The sequence below is a fragment of the Salvelinus fontinalis genome, unplaced genomic scaffold, assembly GCF_029448725.1.
Source record: "Salvelinus fontinalis isolate EN_2023a unplaced genomic scaffold, ASM2944872v1 scaffold_0682, whole genome shotgun sequence".
Taxonomy (NCBI): domain Eukaryota; kingdom Metazoa; phylum Chordata; class Actinopteri; order Salmoniformes; family Salmonidae; genus Salvelinus; species Salvelinus fontinalis.
In genome coordinates, this window is record NW_026600891.1 from 23256 (window position 1) to 44405 (window position 21150).

At 41.5% G+C, this 21150-nt stretch overlaps 1 pseudogene; it reads left to right on the top strand.

The window, feature by feature from the left end:
• The first annotated feature begins 7828 nt into the window (after positions 1 to 7828).
• Positions 7829 to 20058, top strand: LOC129847040 (zinc finger protein 135-like; annotated as a pseudogene).
• Positions 20059 to 21150: the final 1092 nt, after the last annotated feature.

Genomic DNA, 21150 nt, shown 5'->3' on the forward strand with positions numbered 1-21150 from the left:
AGAAAACGTGCTCTTGTCCCGTGCACTGTAGCCTGCAGATCACATATACAGTGTTGGTAGGCTACCTACATGATGAGATTATTATGGATAAGAGAGATATTATTTTATTTGTCAAATGGTAACCAAGCATCGATCATCATGTCACCAGAGTAAGACCATCAAATTGTATTGGAAAGGAGCATCAAGCTCATCACGTGCAGTTTCACCACCCTGTGAAGTTAATAACTTATTTAATCTGTAGCCTAATAAACTACATGGTTTCCCAAGTCGTAGAGGGAGGACCACATGTAACGGATGTGAAATGGCTAGCTAGTTAGCGGGTACGCGCTACTAGCATTTCAATCAGTTACGTCACTTGCTCTGAAACCTAGAAGTAGTGTTGCCCCTTGCTCTGCAAGGGCCGCGGCTTTTGTGGAGCGATGGGTAACGACGCTTCGTGGGTGACTGTTGTTGATGTGTGCAGAAGGTCGCTGGTTCGCGCCCGTGTCGGGGCGAGGGGACGGTTTAAAGTTATACTGTTACACACACAACATATCGCGTTGACTCCAAGTTATCTAAGATATGATCGTTATTAAATCAATATTTGCGCATAAAAGATTAATGCTGCCATTTCTCGTTTATACATTTTCACTGACACAAAAAGACCCCACCATGTCAAACGAACTAACAAATCGTCTGTCGGCATTTATGAAAGTGTACAGGCATATCCTGTTTCCATCAGCCCGGTCATTACTTTTGAAATGGTTGGATCAATATCCACCTTCATGATATGGATGAAGCCTGATTTGGAATGTCTGAGTAGTTCTGATGTCATAATACACCCCTCTGATAATCAAGTGATATTCACATGTGATGCATTTGCTCCATTGTTTACATTTAAGTTGGAGGCCCACTCTGATGATTTATGTCTTACATAGTGGGGCTTTAAAAGAATAGTATGGTGACATCTTAGTGTGGCTTGAAATGAATAGGATTATTATTGGGCTGATGGTTGGTGGTGCTACTATATAGGTAAGGTTGTCCAATATGAATGTTCAATACACACAATAGGTTGATCGGTAGCCAGTTAGCTAGCTGCTACAGTCCAATATGAATGTTCAATACACACAATAGGTTGATCGGTAGCCAGTTAGCTAGCTGCTACAGTCCAATATGAATGTTCAATACACACAATAGGTTGATCGGTAGCCAGTTAGCTAGCTGCTACAGCCCAATATGAATGTTCAATACACACAATAGGTTGATCAGTAGCCAGTTAGCTAGCTGCTACAGTCCAATATGAATGTTCAATACACACACTAGGTTGATCGGTAGCCAGTTAGCTAGCTGCTACGTCTTTAGCCACACAGCTAGCTAACACAGCTCGCTATCAACAAAGTCAAAATGGACTCCAGGCCTGGTGGTGGCAGCAGTGCACTACAACCACTGTTTACCGGAGCTTCCAGAGTGAAAAATAATTTGGCTATATAAAGAGGGCACGACAAAACCTATTCCACCTCAGGAGACTGAAAAGGTTTGGCATGGGTCTTCAGATCACAACGCAGGGCCAGACGGATTCCAGGATGTGTACTCCGAGCATGCGCTGACCAACTGGCAAGTGTCTTCACTGACATGTTCAACCTCTCCCTATCTGAGTCTGTAATACCAACATGTTTCAAGCAGACCACCATAGTCCCTGTGCCCAAAGAACACCAAGGTAACCTACCTAAATGACTACCGACCCATAGCACTAGTCTGTAGCCATGAAGTGCTTTGAAAGGCTGGTCATATCTGTGGAGATGGGAGAACCTTCAAGAAGGACAACCACCTCTGCAGCACTCTGCCAGTCTGGCCTTTATGGTAGAGTGGCCAGACGGAAGCCACTCCTCAGTAAAAGGCACATGACAGCTGACTTAGAGTTTGCCAAAAGCCAACCAAAAGATTCTCATACCATGAGAAACAAGATTCTCTGGCCTGATGAAATCAAGATTAAACAATGGCCTGAATGCCAAGCGTGACGTCTGGAGGAAACCTGGCACCCTCCCTACGGTGAAGCATGGTGGTTGCAGAATCATGCTGTGAGGATGTTTTTCAGCGGCAGGGACTGCGAGGCTAGTCACAATTGAGGCAAAGATGAACAGAGCAAAGTACAGAGAGATCCTTGATGAAAACCTGCTCCAGAGATCTCAGGACCTCAGACTGGAGCGAAGGTTCACCTTCCAACAGGACAACGACCTTAAGCACACAGCCAAGATAACGCAGGAGTGGCTTCAGGACAAGTCTCTGAATGTCCTTGAGTGGCCCAGCCAGAGCCCGGTCTTAAACCTGATCGAACATCTCTGGAGAGACCTGAAAATAGCTGTGCAGCAACGTTCCCAATCCAACCTGACAGAGTTTGAGAGGATCTGCGGAGAAGAATGGGAGAAGCTACCCAAATACAGGTGTGCCAAGCTTGTGTCGTCATATCCAAGAAGGCTCGAGGCTGTAATCACTGATAAAGGTGCTTCAACAAAGTACTGAGTAAAGGGTTTGAATACTTATGTAAATGTAGTTTTTCATTTCAAATGTCTAAAAACCTGTTTTGTGATGTCATTATGGGGTTATGTCATTATGGGGTATTGTGATGACGGAAAAACATATTTTTATCAATTTTAGAAAAAGGCTGTAACGTAACAAAATTTGAGGCTGTAACGTATTGTTTTAAGATGGCCATACCGTGGATTTTAAGATGGCCATACCGTGGATTATTTAGCTGTTTGATTTTTAATTCTAGGACCCCTTTAGGTATATAAAATATATGTGTTTATATATATACAGTACCTGTCAAAAGTTTGGACACACCTACTTATTCCAGAGATTTTCATTATTTTTACTATTTTCTTCGTTGTAGAATAATAGTGAAGACATCAAAACTATGAAATAACATATATGGAATCATGTAGTAACCAAAAAAGTGTTAAACAAATATAAATATAGTTTATGTTTGAGATTCTTCAAAGTAACCACCCTTTGAGTGGATGACAGCTTTGCACACTCTTGGCAATGTAGAAGAAAGTTAAAATAAAGAAAAACCCTGCAATGAGTAGGTGTGTCCAAACTTTTGACTGGTACTATATATATTTATATGCACTGCTCAAAAAAATAAAGGGAACACTTAAACAACACAATGTAACTCCAAGTCAATCACACTTCTGTGAAATCAAACTGTCCACTTAGGAAGCAACACTGATTGACAATAAAATGCACATGCTGTTGTGCAAATGGAATAGACAAAAGGTGGAAATTATAGGCAATTAGCAAGACACCCCCAATAAAGGAGTGGTTCTGCAGGTGGTGACCACAGACCACTTCTTAGTTCCTATGCTTCCTGGCTGATGTTTTGGTCACTTTTGAATGCTGGCGGTGCTTTCACTCTAGTGGTAGCATGAGACGGAGTCTACAACCCACACAAGTGGCTCAGGTAGTGCAGCTCATCCAGGATGGCACATCAATGCGAGCTGTGGCAAGAAGGTTTGCTGTGTCTGTCAGCGTAGTGTCCAGAGCATGGAGGCGCTACCAGGAGACAGGCCAGTACATCAGGAGACGTGGAGGAGGCCGTAGGAGGGCAACAACCCAGCAGCAGGACCACTACATCCGCCTTTGTGCAAGGAGGAGCACTGCCAGAGCCCTGCAAAATGACCTCCAGCAGGCCACAAATGTGCATGTATCAGCATATGGTCTCACAAGGGGTCTCGGTACCTAATGGCAGTCAGGCTACCTCTGGCGAGCACATGGAGGGCTGTGCGGCCCCACAAAGAAATGCCACCCCACACCATGACTGACCCACCGCCAAACCGGTCATGGTGGAAGATGTTGCAGGCAGCAGAACGTTCTCCACGGCGTCTCCAGACTCTGTCACGTCTGTCACATGTGCTCATGTGCTCAGTGTGAACCTGCTTTCATCTGTGAAGAGCACAGGGCGCCAGTGGCGAATTTGCCAATTTTGGTGTTATCTGGCAAATGCCAAATGTCCTGCACGCTGTTGGGCTGTAAGCACAACCCCCACCTGTGGACGTCGGGCCCTCATACCACCCTCATGGAGTCTGTTTCTGACCGTTTGAGCAGACACATGCACATTTGTGGCCTATATGAGATATATATAAGAGTATATATGTGATATATATGAGAGTATATGAGCTCTATGGTAGTTGACTATAACCCCAGAGTGAGAGACTAACGAGTCATTGAAATAGAACTGAAGGTTAACTAACAGAACCATGATTCTATGATATTCACCAGGTTACCTAACAGAACCCTGATTCTATGATATTCACCAGGTTACCTAACAGAACCCTGATTCTATGATATTCACCAGGTTACCTAACAGAACCCTGATTCTATGATATTCACCAGGTTACCTAACAGAACCCTGATTCTATGATATTCACCAGGTTACCTAACAGAACCATGATTCTATGATATTCACCAGGTTACCTAACAGAACCCTGATTCTATGATATTCACCAGGTTACCTAACAGAACCCTGATTCTATGATATTCACCAGGTTACCTAACAGAACCCTGATTCTATGATATTCACCAGGTTACCTAACAGAACCCTGATTCTATGATATTCACCAGGTTACCTAACAGAACCCTGATTCTATGATATTCACCAGGTTACCTAACAGAACCCTGATTCTATGATATTCACCAGGTTACCTAACAGAACCCTGATTCTATGATATTCACCAGGTTACCTAACAGAACCCTGATTCTATGATATTCACCAGGTTACCTTTCACACATGGAAGACAAACGTACTTAGATGTGAAGACGGGAGAGTCTATGGCCCTTATATAGGAAGTGGAGTCATCTGCTATTAGCTGTTGCTTGACAGACGTTGTTTGATTGGATCTCCCTAGACTCCGCCCCTAACGAGGCTTATAATATCATAGAACAGGGGTTACGTTAGGTAACCTTAAGTTACATGTCCTACTATGCTAATTTCTCTGTATTAAATGGCCCATAACTTTAACACTAGCAGAGATCCTGCAACTAATTTACCCTTAAAGTATATTACGTTCAACAATATATATAAAACATCTAAACATTTATATTTTCAATATTCATATTTATATTTTCTATATTAATAAATTCATGTAAGAAATGTATGAATGAAATCAAAATACAAATCAAATTATGTGTCGACCTTACAGTGGAATGCTTACTTACAAGCCCTTAACCAACCATGCAGTTTTAAGAAAAATAAGTGTTATGTATAAAATACAAATAATTAATATTAAAGAGCAGCAGCAAAATAACAGTAGCGAGGCTGTATACAGGTATTACCGGTATAGAGTAAATGTGGAGGCTGTATACAGGGGGTACCTGTCACGACTTCTGCCGAAGTCGTTGCCTCTCCTTGTTCGGGCGGTGTTCGGCGGTCGACGTCACCGGCCTTCTAGCCATCATCGATCCATTTTTCATTTTCCATTGGTTTTGTCTTGTCTTCCCACACACCTGTTTTCAATCCCATTCATTACCTATTGTGTATTTAACCCTCTGTTTCCCCTCATGTGTTTGTCAGAGATTGTTTTATGTCAGTGTTGTTTCTTGCTTTATAGGTGCGCGACGGGTCCTCGTACCCATGTTTATTTGATGTATGTTAATTTTCGTGTTTGGAGCATGTCGAGTGGACATTTAGTAAAAGTCTACATTTACACTCCGTCTAACTCTCCTGCGTCTGACTTCCATGCCACCTATACACACATTTATGACAGTACCGGTACAGAGTCAATGTGGAGGCTGTACACAGGTATTACCGGTACAGAGTCAATGTGGAGGCTGTATACAGGTATTACCGGTACAGAGTCAATGTGGAGGCTGTATACAGGTATTACCGGTACAGAGTCAATGTGGAGGCTGTATACAGGTATTACCGGTACAGAGTCAATGTGGAGGCTGTATACAGGAGGTACCGGTACAGCGTCAATGTGGAGGCTGTATACAGGAGGTACCGGTACAGCGTCAATGTGGAGGCTGTATACAGGAGGTACCGGTACAGAGTCAATGTGGAGAATGTATACAGGTATTACCGGTACAGAGTCAACGTGGAGGCTATATACAGGTATTACCGGTACAGAGTCAATGTGGAGGCTATATACAGGTATTACCGGTACAGAGTCAATGTGGAGGCTATATACAGGTATTACCGGTACAGCGTCAATGTGGAGGCTGTATACAGGTATTACCGGTACAGCGTCAATGTGGAGGCTGTATACAGGAGGTACCGATACAGAGTCAATGTGCGGGGACACAGGTGAGTCGAGGAAAAATACTACTCCTATTACAGAGCAAGTGGTAAAGCTTCATATGACACCCATTGTTGGAGGACTGTAGCATCTAATGATGAAACATGTAGCATCTCCACAGAGGAGCTCTGTCATGATTGTAGCAGGTTTACTAACGTGTTAGTTATATTATCTGTGTTGACTATGACGTTACTTTAGCTAATATGGTGACAACGATGCTGTGTGTAGCAGTTATGAAATGGTTTGGTTTGGAAAGGTTTTTTCTCCTGGTCACCTACAGCTGATGTGTTGTGCATTGACGTCCACAAGCGAAGGGAAAAGTTGAGCGAATTGACGTGAGAGGAAATACAACGTGGCAGTTGTGAAAGTGAACTGTGTTTACGCGTCATCAGGGGTGAATTCATTCAGACGATTCTGTTGACAAACGTTTCTTAAACGGAACAATACCGGGATAAACATACCTGAATTTGTCCAATAGAATCTCTATTTCAGCTAGATGCAGGTGAGAGTGTGCAAGGCAGTATTGAATGTGTCTGTCCATGTGTCAATGCCTGTCACCTCAAATGTTTCTCTCGACCAGTGTGCACCTACATTCTAAACTTTCATTCATAGGCTAGGTTGTAGCAACCTTATGATGGGTATAGGGGAAATGTTAGTATCATCTAGTAGCCTAAACCTATCGCTGTTACATTGAACAGGGTGAATGGAATATGATTGGCAGTCATCTAATATGCTGTAATAGAAATAAGGCCATGAATAAACAAATCGTCCTGCCTCATCTTAAACGGCACTGACCGCCACTGTTTGGATGGTGGGCCATTCTTGGGAAACTGTTGAGCTGTAAAAACCCAGCAACTTTGCAGTTCTTGACACAAACCGATGAGCCTGGCACCTACTACCATACCCTGTTCAAAGACACTTAAATATGTTGTCTTCCCCATTCACCCTCTGAATGGCACACATGCACAATCCATGTCTCATGTCTCAAGGCTTAATATCCCTTATTTAACCTGACTCCTCCCCTTCATCTACACTGATTGAAGTGGATTTAACTAGTGACATCAATAAGGGATCATAGCTTTAGCCTGGATTCACCTGGTCAGTGTAAGTCATGGAAGGAGCAGGTGTACTTAATGTTTTGTAGACTCAGTGTATAGCACTACAGATAATCAAGTGCTATTTGAATGTGATGCATTTGCTCTGTTGTTTACAGTATTATTTGTATCGTATAGAGCGTGGCTTTAAGGGAAAAGTACCGTCACATCTAGATAAAAACAAATGTGTAAATAAAGAGAGCAAATCTGTATTAAAACACTACCTATTCATAGATGTATTTATTCATCATCTACATATTCATATTAAGCTTCTACGTCTGCGTACAGGAAAGTATTTTTTGTGAGACGTAAGAGAAAATATATCAGTTTATTGTTAAATTATTATGACGTTCTTTCCAATTCAAAAAAGTGTAATAACTGTTGTTTCCAAACTGCGTTTCCCACTCCAGTCAGCAGAAGCGATATGCGTCTTTCGGGTGATGCTTCTTGCGTGACGTATAATTTACTGGACGGGACACGCTTATTCAGGAACAACAAGGCGCCTACTTTTTCAACCACCTCGGTAGCTTGCTAGCCAACATGAAACCGATAGATTTACGCGTTACACCGTGTTAATGTACATTAGCTAATCTCAGTGTTTTAAACACATTTCTGTTGACTTATCAACTGATGACCTTTAACCTAATTTGCTTGTTCAATTTGCAAACTTTTTAAGATTGATACTGAGCCTAGCGTTAGGCTAGTCGCTAATGCTAACTAACTAGCTAACATCCCCGACCATGAGCTCACTAAACTACTTATCCCCAACTAAAGAAGAGGGGGTCTGCTGTATGGAGAAAGAAGCTCTGGGACTGAACAATGTCGTGGAAGATGAGGGTGTTACAGTGAAAGAAGAGGAGGCTGTTATAGTGAAAGAAGAGGAGGCTGTTATAGTGAAAGAAGAGGAGGCTGTTACAGTGAAAGAAGAGGAGGCTGTTACAGTGAAAGAAGAGGAGGCTGTTACAGTGAAAGAAGAGGAGGCTGTTACAGTGAAAGAAGAGGAGGCTGTTATAGTGAAAGAAGAGGAGGCTGTTACAGTGAAAGAAGAGATAGCATCCTCTTCCTCTCTAAAAGTTTCTATCTCAATAAAGGTGAAGGAGGAAAACGTTTTGGGAGTGAAAGAGGAGGAGACAGAATATCAGATTAACACCAGTGAGTACTGTCTTAAACCGGGGCACAAACTGTTGTTGAACTAATGTGGGGTTTTAAAGGGACATTCTACTGAAGTTCTACACTAATGTTAGCTGGTGAGATTAATCGAATTCTCCATGTGGTCGACATTAAAGTGCACCTCATCTAATATAGCAGGCTTTTCAAATTCAATATTGTTGCATTTTTTGTACATTAAATATCAAAGGGACACAAAAGGCACCCATTTCGTGAAACTACCCTTTCACATTTGCAACACAAACATTATTTTATAAAATCATGATGAAGGGGCCATTTTAGGCCCTTTTTAGACATGTTCATGCCTCTTGTAAGACTCTGTGATTGCAATTGAAGATCATAAGTTTACAATCGGTTTGATGTCCTCGGTCACACAGGAGAGAGACATGACTATTGTGGATCCTCTGGGGAACCTCAACAACATCCTGATGCTGAGGAGTCAGAGAAGAGTCTCTCCAGATCAAAACACCAGATGGTACAGCTTGGTCTGGTCTAGCATACAGCTTGCTCTATCGGGGTCTGGGCTGGGTTTCTGTAAAGCACTTCATGACAACAGTGGCATCAGCATCCATAATGATATGTGTCTGTGTCCCCTGTTTATGGTTACCAGGACAACGCTAGCCCTTCCTCCCTCCTGGAGTCCCCGTGTCGTGCCTCTCCCAGTAGCACCTTACTGCTGGGTATGAAGAGGTTGTTTGTGCAGCTGGTGGACTGCAGGAAAACAACGGGGCTGAGTGGAACTGTGAGAGGAGGAGAAGAGAAGAAAGGATCAGATTTGACACATCAAAGTAAGTGCTGTAGTTTAGTTTGAACAAATACAATAGATCTGCCCACTGGTATCTGTTACCAGGACAACCAGCAGAGTTCTGTTAGTTGACAGGAAGATGGACTGGTATCTGTTACCAGGACAACCAGCAGAGTTCTGTTAGTTGACAGGAAGATAGACTGGTATCTGTTACCAGGACAACCAGCAGAGTTCTGTTAGTTGACAGGAAGATAGACTGGTATCTGTTACCAGGACAACCAGCAGAGTTCTGTTAGTTGACAGGAAGATAGACTGGTGGATATGGATGTTATGAATATCATAACACTGAAAAAGGATTCTGCCAATGAAAAGAGAGAAACCAATAGACCATATAAAACCTTGATGAAAGGTAGCTTTAGAGAGACAGTTATAAGATGATCCTATGTAAGGTGCTCGTTTTTCAAAAACATTTTCTCAAAATATTATGGATGTTACATTGTCTGTCCCAGTCAACCCCCCTATCTTTACAAGACTGTAGAACAGGAAAACTAAACTCCAGACACTGTTAATTAATTAACTAATACTGGAGGAAAGCTGTGATCAGGCTGCCCACTCAAGAGAAAGCTTCAAACTGTAACCAGTGCCGTCAACCTTGTTCAGGTTATCAATCAACCTACCAGGGTAGTTACAAACAGTACAGAAATTAAATAATCAACATATTTTGATCATATCTTTACTAATGCTTTAGAAATGTGTTTTAAAGCAGTTTCCAGATCCATCAGATGTAGTGATCACAATATAGTAGCCATATCTAGGAAGACCACAGTTCCAAAGGCTGGGCCTAATATTGTGTAAAAGAGGTCATACAATACGTTTTGTAGTGATTCCTATGTTTTTGATGTAAATACTATTTGTTGGTCTGTGGTGTGTAATGATGAGCAACCAGACGCTGCCCTTGACACATTTATGAAATTGCTTATCCCAGTTACTAATAAGCATGCACCTGATAAAAAAATGACTGTAAAAACTGTTAAATCCACGTGGATTGATGAGGAATAGAAAAATGGTATGGTGTATATGCAGTGGTTCCCAAACGTCTTATAGTCTGATACCCCTTCAAACATTCAACTTCCAGCTGTACCCCCTCTAGCACCAGTGTCAGCGCACTCTCAAGTGTTGTATTTTGCCATCATTGTAAGCCTGTCACACACACACACTATACGATACATTTATTAAACATAAGAATGAGTGTGAGTTTGTCAAAACCCAGCTCTTCCTATTAGAGGTCGACCGATTATGATTTTTCAACGCTGATGCCGATTATTGGAGGACAAAAAAAGCCGATACCGATTAATCGGAAGATTTAAAAAAAAATATATATATATATATATATTAAAAAAGAAAACAAATTATATATATTTTATATATCTATATATCATACACACACACACATTTTTGTAATAATGACAATTGCAACAATACTGAATGAACAATGAACACTTTTATTTTAACTTAATATAATACATAAATAAAATCAATTTAGTCTCAAATAACATGAGAACATATGTTAAAACGAACCACCAGCTTTCACGGGTCTTCAATATTCCCAGTTAAGTTTTAGGTTGTAGTGCAGATAGCAGAGCTTGTCTGCATGGCCCCCTGTCAGTCTGCTCGGTCCCCTGTCAGTCTGCTCCTTGGAGGACAAAAAAAGCCGATACCGATTAATCGGCCGATAAAAAAAAAAAAAAAATATATATATATATATATATAAAAAAAGAAAACAAATTATATATATTTTATATATATATCATACACACACACATATTTGTATTAATGACAATTGCAACAATACTGAATGAACAATGAACACTTTTAATTTAACTTAATACATAAATAAAATCAATTTAGTCTCAAATAACATGAGAACATATGTTAAAACGAACCACCAGCTTTCATGGGTCTTCAATATTCCCAGTTAAGTTTTAGGTTGTAGTGCAGATAGCAGAGCTTGTCTGCATGGTCCCCTGTCAGTCTGCTCCTCCACGAAACACAGACCTTATTTGAAGTAGATCAAGACATTCTCTATGGAAGACATGAACGGTAAAATAACGATAGAACCCCTTTCAAGTTCAGCCGCAGGTTATTTCAGGAATTATAACGCGTCGACTATTTCTCTCTAAACCATATACCTTTGACTAATCCGGAAACTATCACCTCGAAAACAAAACGTTTATTCCGTTCCGTATTTTATCTAACGGGTGGCATCCATGAGTCTAAATATTCCTGTTACATTGCACAACCTTCAACCTTGACAATGTTATGTCATAATTACGTAAAATTCTGGCAAATTAGTTCGCAAAGAGCCAGGCGGCCCAAACTGTTGCATATACCCTGACTCTGCGTGCAATGAACGCAAGAGAAATGACACAATTTCACCTGGTTAATATTGCCTGCTAACCTGGATTTCTTTTAGCTAAATATGCAGGTTTAAAAATATATACTTGTGTATTGATTTTAAGAAAGGCATTGATTTTAAGAAAGGCATTGATGTTTATGGTTAAGCACACATTGGAGCAATGACAGTCATTGATTGATTGTTTTTTATAAGATAAGTTTAATGCTAGCTAACAACTTACCTTAGCTTACTGCATTCGCGTAACAGGCAGGCTCCTCGTGGAGTGCAATGTAATCAGGTGTTAGACCATTGGACTATTTAACTGTAAGGTTGCAAGATTGGATCCCCCGAGCTGACAAGGTTAAAAATCATGCAGAACGTTCCTAGGCCATCATTGAAAGTAAGAATGTGTTCTTAACTGACTTGCCTAGTTTAATAAAGATTAAATAAAGGTGTAAAAAAATATAAAAAATAAAATAAAATCGGGGCCCAAAAATACCGATTTCCGACTGTTATGAAAAATTGAAATCGGCCCTAATTAACTGGCCATTCCGATTAATCGGTCGACCTCTACTTCCTATAAGAGTTCTTATAGGACCAGCGCACAAATAATATAATAATAATAAATGATTTTGCTCTTTATTTATTAACAATCTTACATATTAAACCTTATTTGTTCTTTGACATTTGTAAATAACTCACCACAGGTTAATGAGAAGGGTGTGCTTGAAAGGATGCACATAACTCTGCAATGTTGTATTGGAGAGAGTCTCAGTCTAAAATAATTTTCCACACAGTCTGTGTCTGTATTTAAAATGTGTCAATACTTTGCGCCCTTGATAACCAGCGCGCCCATAGACACTGTACATTCGATAGGCAATGAGTTGAAAACTACAAACCTCAGATTTCACACTTCCTGGTTGGATTTTTCTCAGGTTTTTGCCTGCCATATGAGTTCTGTTATACTCACAGACATAATTCAAACAGTTTTAGAAACTTAAGAGTGTTTTCTATCCAATACTACTAATGATATGCATATATTAGCTTCTGGGCCTGAGTAGCAGGAAGTTTACTCTGGGCACGCTTTTCAACCGAACGTGAAAATGCTGCCCCCTTATCCCAAACAGGTTAAGTACTGCAGTGCATCTCCTCCTCATGGACTGCACCAGATTTGACAGTACTTGCTGTGAGATGTTACCCCACTCTTCCACCAAGGCACCTGCAAGTTCCCAGACATTTCTGGGGGGAATGGCCCTAGCTCTCACCCTCCGATCCAACAGGTCCCAGACGTGCGCAATGGGATTGAGATCCGGGCTCTTCGCTGGCCATGGCAGAACACTGACATTCCGGTCTTGCAGGAGATCACGCACAGAAGGAGCAGTATGGCTGGTGGCATTGTCATGCTGGAGGGTCATGTCAGGATGACCATGCAGGAAGGGTACCACATGAGGGAGGAGGATGTCTTCCCTGTAACGCACACCGTTGAGATTGCCTGCAATGACAACAAGCTCAGTCTGATGATGCTGTGACACACCGCCCCAGACCATGACGGCCCCTCCACCTACAAATCGATCCCGTTCCAAAGTGCAGGCCTCGGTGTAATGCTCATTCCTTCGACGATAAACGCGAATCCGACGATAAACGCGAATCCGACCATCACCCCTGGAGACAAAACCGCGACTTGTCAGTGAAAAGCACTTTTTGCCAGTCCTGTCTGGTCCAGTGACGGTGGGTTTGTGCCCAGAGGCGACGTTGTTGCCGGTGATGTCTGGTGAGGACCTGCCTTTCAACAGGCCTACAAGCCCTTAGTCCAGCCTCTCTCATTCAATTGCGGACAGTCTGAGCTAGAGGTCGGCCGATTAATCGGAATGGCCGATTAATTAGGGCCGTTTTCATATTCGGAAATCGGTATTTTTGGGCGCCGATTTGCATTATTATTATTATTATTATATATTTTTTATACCTTTAATTAACTAGGCAAGTCAGTTAAGAACACATTCTTATTTTCAATGACGGCCTAGGAACGGTGAGTTAACTGCCTTGTTCAGGGGCAGAACGACAGATTTTCACCTTGTCTGTTATGCAAATGCAGTAAGGCAAGGTAAGTTGCTAGCTAGCATTAAACTTATCTTATAAAAAACAATCAATCATAACCACTAGTTAACTACACATGGTTGATGATATTACTAGGTATTATCTAGCGTGTCCTGCGTTGCATATAATCTGACTGAGCATACAAGTATCTACGTTTCTGACTGAACGGTGGTAGGCAGAAGCAGGCGCGTAAACATTCATTCAAAAAGCACTTTCGTGCGTTTTGCCATCAGCTCTTCGTTGTGCGTCAAGCATTGCGCTGTTTATGACTTCAAGCCTATCAACTCCCGAGATGAGGCTGGTGTAACCGAAGTGAAATGGCTAGCTAGTTAGCGCGCGCTAATAGCGTTTCAAAGGTCTCTCGCTCTGAGCCTTCTAGTAGTTATTCCCCTTGCTCTGCATGGGTAGCGCTGCTTCGATGGTGGCTGTTGTCGTTGTGTAGCTGGTCCGAGCCCAGGGAGGAGCGAGGAGAGGGATGGAAGCTATACTGTTACACTTGCAATACTAAAGTGCCTATAAGAACATCCAATAGTCAAAGGTTAATGGAATACAAATGGTATAGAGGGAAATAGTCCTATAATTCCTATAATAACTACAACCTAAAACTTCTTACCTGGGAATATTGAAGACTCACGTTAAAAGGAACTACCAGCTTTCATATGTTCTCATGTTCTGAGCAAGGAACTGAAACGTTAGCTTTCTTACATAGCACATATTGCACTTTTACTTTCTTCTCCAACACTTTGTTTTTGCATCATTTAAACCAAATTGAACATGTTTCATTATTTACTTGAGGCTAAATTGATTATATTGATGTATTATATTAAGTTAAAATAAGTGTTCCTTCAGTATTGTTGTAATTTTCATTATTACAAATAAATAAATAAAAATCGGCCGATTAATCGGTATCGGCTTTTTTGGTCCTCCAATAATCGGTATCAGTATCGGCGTTGAAAAATCATAATCGGTCGACCTCTAGTCTGAGCACCGATGGAGGGATTGTGCGTTCCTGGTGTAACTTGGGCAGTTGTTGTTGCCATCCTGTACCTGTAGGTGTGATGTTCGGATGTACCGATCCTGTGCAGGTGTTGTTACACGTGGTCTGTCACTGCGAGGACGATAAGCTGTCCTTCCTGTCTCCCTGTAGCGCTGTCTTAGGCGTCTCACAGTACAGACATTGCAATTTATTGCCCTGGCCACATCTGCAGTCCTCATGCCTCCTTGCAGAACGCCTAAGGCACGTTCACGCAGATGAGCAGGGACCCGGGGCATCTTTTTTTTTGTGTTTTTCAGAGTCAGTAGAAAGGCCTCTTTAGAGTCCTAAGTTTTCATAACTGTGACCTTAATTGCCTACCGTCTGTAAGCTGTTTGTGTCTTAACGACCGTTCCACAGGTGCATGTTCATTAATTGTTAATGGTTCATTGAACAAGCATGGGAAACAGTGTTTCAACCCTTTACAATGAAGATCTGTGACGTTATTTAAATTTTTACAAATATTCTTTGAAAGACAGGGTCCTGAAAAAGACCCGTAATTTTTTTTGCTGAGTTTATTTTGTACAGTTCATTATATAGTGGGGCAAAAAAGTTTTTAGTCAGCCACCAATTGTGCAAGTTCTCCCACTTAAAAAGATGAGAGAGGCCTGTAATTTTCATCATAGGTACATTTCAACTATGACAGTCAAAATGAGGGGAAAAAATCCAGAAAATCACATTGTAGGATTTTTAATGAATTTGTTTGCAAATTATGGTGGAAAATAAGTATTTGGTCACCTACAAACAAGCAAGATTTCTGGCTCTCACAGACATGTAACTTCTTCTTTAAGAGGCACCTCTGTCCTCCACTCGTTACCTGTATTAATGGCACCTGTTTAAACTTGTTATCAGTATAAAATTCTTCTGGGGATGAGTAGCTGGCAGTTGAATTTGGATATGCTTTTCATCCAAACTTGAAAATGCTGACCCCTATCCTAGAGAAGTTTTTAACGAATGCACTGTGTGTGTGTATACTGAACCAAAATATAAACAACGATTTACAGTTTATATGAGTCAGTGATTGTAAATAAATAAATGAGGCCCTAATCTATGGACTTTACATAACTGGGCAGGGGCGCAGCCATTGGTGGGCCCTGGAGGGCATACGCCCACCCATTGCGGAGCCAGGCCCAGCCAATCAGAATGAGTTTTTCCCCACAAAAGGGCTTCATTACAAAGAGAAATACAACTCGGGCGGCTGGTCTCAGACAATGTGGAGGTCCTGGGCTGGCGTCGTTATATGTGTTCTGTGGTTGTGAGGCCAGTTGGATGTACTGCCAAATTCTCTAAAATGACGTTGGAGGCGGCTTCTGGTAGAGAATTGAACATTCAATTATCTGGTAACAGCTCCAGTGGATATTCCTGCAGTCAGTATGCCAATTGCACCCTCCCTCAAAAGTTGAGAGATCTGTGGCATTGTGTTGTGTGACAGAACTGCACATTTTAGTGGCCTTTTATTATCCCCAGCACAAGGTGCACCTGTGCAATGATCATGCTATTTAATCAGCTTGATATGCCACACCTGTCAGGTGGATGGATTATCTTGGCAAAGAATAAATGTTAACTAACAGGGATGTAAAAAATTCTGCAATCTTTTTTTTCAGCTCATGAAACATCCAACACTTTACATTTTGTGTTTATATTTTTGTTTATTGTAGTTATTCTCAGTTTTAGGAACATCTTCCCAAATATTTCACTTTATTTTTTACTTTACCCAAAATATGACATCAGCGATAGTCAAAATGTTCAAAATCTGTGAACGTCTAAATAAGAAATTGGGCCATTTAAACAGCAGGTGTCGAACCCTTTCGACAACGGGGAGATTTTACTGATGTGCGTTGTGTCTTCGATGTAAAAACAAGTTTTGGACTTCCACTTAAAATTACTTATTTACTTATTTTATGTTTAAGGAAGTGTGTACAGTTGTGGCCAAAAGTTTTGAGAATGACACAAATTTGAATTTTCAGTCTGCTGCCTCAGTTTGTATGATGGCAATTTGCATATACTCCAGAATGTTATGAAGAGTGATCAGATGAATTGTAATTAATTGCAAAGTCCCTCTTTGCCATGCAAATTAACTGAATCCCCCCCAAAACTGGAAGCTTCAAAAGGAGGGTGGTGCTTGGAATCATTGTTCTTCCTCTGTCACCCATGGTTACCTGCAAGGAAACACGTGCCGTCATCATTGCTTTGCACAAAAAAGGCTTCACAGGCAAGGATATTGCTGCCAGTAAGATTGCACCTAAATCAACCCTTTATCGGATCATCGATAACTTCCAAGGAGAGCGATTCAATTGTTGTGAAGAAGGCTTCAGAGCGGTTTAATTGTTGTGAAGAAGGCTTCAGGGCACCCAAGAAAGTCCAGCAAGCGCCAGGACCGTCTCCTAAAGTTGATTCAGCTGCGGGATCGGGGCACCACCAGTACAGAGCTTGCTCAGGAATGGCAGCAGGCAGGTGTGAGTGCATCTGCACAAAGACTGATATTCTGCAAAAGGTACAGGGATTGGACTGCTGAGGACTGGGGTAAAGTCATTTTCTCTGATGAATCCCTTTTTCAATTGTTTGGGGCATCTGGAAAAAAGCTTGTCCGGAGAAGACAAGGTGAGCGCTTCCTTCAGTCCTGTGTCATGCCAACGGTAAAGCATCCTGAGACCATTCATGTGTGGGGTTGCTTTTCAGCCAAGGGTGTGGGCTCAGTCACAATGTTGCCTAAGAACACAGCCATGAATAAGGAATGCTACCAACACATCCTCCGAGAGCAACTTCTCCCAACCATCCAGGAACAGTTCGGTGACCAACAATGCCTTTTCCAGCATGAAGGAGCACCTTGCCATAAGGCAAACATGATAAGTGGCTCGGGGAACAAAACAGCAATATTTTGGGTCCATGGCCAGAAATCTCCCCAGACCTTAATCCCATTGAGAACCTGTGGTCAATCCTCAAGAGGCGGGTGGACAAACAATAACCCACCAATTCTGACAAACTCCAAGCATTGATTATGCAAGAATGGGCTGCCATCAGTCAGGATGTGGCCCAGAAGTTAATTGACACCAGGGTGGATTGCAGAGGTCTTGAAAAAGTAGGGTCAACACTGCAAATATTGACTCTTTGCATCAACTTCATGTCATTGCCAATAAAAGCCTTTGACACTTATGAAATGCTTGTAATTATACTTCAGTATTTCATAGTAACATCTGACAAAAATATCTGAAGACACTGAAGCAGCAAACTTTGTGGAAATTAATATTTGTGTCATTCTCAAAACTTTTGGCCACGACTGTAGGTCGCATTCGGTATCATACAGCTATGAAAGTTATATATTTAGAACCACCTGCTCGATTGGAATTAAGCGACGTCTGTGTCTTGAGTGTCCAAGAACGGTTTAGTTTGTGTTCTGACTTTACCAGGAAACTCTACAACAGTTGTTTTAAAATCACACCAAGATTGTTAAAACTGGCCTTATGTTATTGAGCGATCTGATTAGGAAGGCCTATTTATCATGTGGAGGTTTCATTCATGTCTCTTTTTTTTTAAACACACTGTCTTTGGCAGGAGAAAGACCACACTCAGAGGAACCAGAGCCAGGGATGTCCAAACCAACAAGAAGACACCCGTGTTCCCACTGTGGAAAGTGTTTTAACCAGTTAGGGAACCTGAAACAACATGGGAGAATACACACAGTTGAGAAGCCTTACCACTGCTCAGAGTGTGGAAAGTGTTTCAACCGGTCAGGGGATCTGAAAAAACATGAGAGAATACACACAGGGGAGAAGCCTTACCACTGCTCCCAGTGTGGAAAGAGTTTTAACCAATTATGGAGCCTGAAAGTTCATGAGATAATACACACAGGGGAGAGGCCTTACCACTGCTCCCAGTGTGGCAAATGTTTTTACCATTTAGGGAACCTGAAACAACACGAGAGAATACACACAGGGGAGAAGCCTTACCACTGCTCCCAGTGTGGCAAGTGTTTTTACCAGTTAGGGAACCTGAAACTACATGGGAGAATACACACAGGGGAGAAGCCTTACCACTGCTCCCAGTGTGAAAAGAGTTTTAACCAATTATGGAGCCTGAAAGGTCATGAGATAATACACACAGGGGAGAAGCCTTACCACTGCTCCCAGTGTGGCAAGTGTTTCAACCGGTCAGGGGATCTGAAAAAACATGAGAGAATACACACAGGGGAGAAGCCTTACCACTGCTACACACAGGGGAGAAGCCTTACCACTGCTCCCAGTGTGGTAAGAAGTTTAACCATTTATTTAACCTGAAAAGACATGAGAGATTACACACAGGGGAGAAGCCTTACCACTGCTCCCAGTGTGGAAAGTGTTTCAACCAGTCAGGGGAACTGAAAACACATGAGAGAGAACACACAGGGGTGTTCCCAGTGTGAAAAAAGTGTTAAACCTAACACCTACTTGAAAAAACATAGCAGAATACACACAGGGTAGAAGTCTTACAAATGCTCAGACTGTGGAAAGACATATTACTCATCAGTCACTTAAAAGTCATGTGAGAATCCACACTGGAGAGAATAATTACTTCTCCTAGTGTGAATATTGATATTTAACATCACATTGGCTTAATTAGTCCAGTGTGTAAATTGATATTTTACATCACATTAACTTAAAATTCATCAGAGAACATACACAGTGCTCCCGTTGTCTTATATTGTTGACTGATAATGTGTTTACCTGTTTTTACCATATGAAATTAAATGGTACAAGGTATACTCAAACATATATTTTTATGTTATTATTAGAAAACATGAAGTGAATATGGAGTATTTCAGTTTGAATATAGAGTAGATCAGATTCCATGTGTTTAAATGGTCCTTTTTAAAACTCTGTGTTTGTGTTTATCTGGGTGTGTCTTTCCTCCAGCACTACAGATAATACAGTGATATTTGGATGTGATGCATTTGTTCCATTGTTTACATTTGCATTGTTTGCCCACTGATGATTTAATGAAATGAAAATATTCACAGATTCTGTAATGGAAAATGTTAATTGTATGTGTCCACATAACTGAGTATGTGACTAACCTTGTGAAACTGACCTATTATAATCTCCTGTCCCTGGGAGTATCATCCTGTGTTGCAAACCAGCTGCACCTGCATCCTTGTATGAATAAAGTCCCTCCCAGGAACAGGAAACTATAAAGATATGTGCTCATCACCCAATGCTTCAGGAATTCAGACTGTCTACACTGCACTGTGTAACTGTTATTCTCTCTGAGCTCAGAAATAAAGAATCTTGGTTTGACTTGGACTCCAGCAGATCCTTATTTTATAATATCCACCACAACTCTCCCACAGATTGCTGTTTATCATTGTCTCAATGAAGAGTTCTTTGTTTTACTTTCCTGGGGGCATTTACAAGCCTCCCACTGGTTGAATAAACGTTGTCTCCACGTCATTTCAACAAAACAAATCCATGTGATGATGTTTGATTAATGTGGAAAACTGATTGGATTTGTAAAAAGCCATCAACATCAGGAATCTTTATTTATTTTTCACCCAACTTGTAAATCCAATGACAGGGTGACATTTTGTGTTGATTTCATGTTGAATTCACTTTAGTTGACGACTCAAAGAAATGTAAATAGAAACTAGATGTTGAACTGACGTCTGTGCTCAGTGGGCTGGTTTGAATACGTGGCAGGTGTTGGATCAATATCCACCTTAGTAGCTAAGTTTCCGTGCAACTTGCGACAGATTTTCATGTAAATATTCTTAAATATGTACAAAACAATATATGCATTTTCCCACCAGAAATGTTTCTTTCAAACAGACTAATTGCAGATATAAGGCTTTGTGTGAAAATCCCATATACCCTATGAAAAAAGGAAGCTTAGGAAGCAACACTGATTGACAATAAATTTCACATGCTGTTGTGCAAATTGAATAGACAAAAGGTGGAAATGATAGGCAATTAGCAAGACACCCCCAATAAAGGAGTGATTCTGCAGGTGGTGACCACAGACCACTTCTCAGTTCCTATGCTTCCTGGCTGATGTTTTGGTCACTTTTGAATGCTTACACACATTGGTGCTTTCACTCTAGTGGTAGCATGAGACGGAGTTTACAACCCACACAAGTGGCTCAGGTAGTGCAGCTCATCCAGGATGGCACATCAATGCGAGCTGTGGCAAGAAGGTTTGCTGTGTCTGTCAGCGTAGTGTCCAGAGCATGGAGGCGCTACCAGGAGACAGGCCAGTACATCAGGAGACGTGGAGGAGGCCGTAGGAGGGCAACAACCCAGTAGCAGGACCGCTACCTCTGCCTTTGTGCAAGGAGTAGCACTGCCAGAGCCCTGCAAAATGGGATTTTCAGTGAGTTTCAG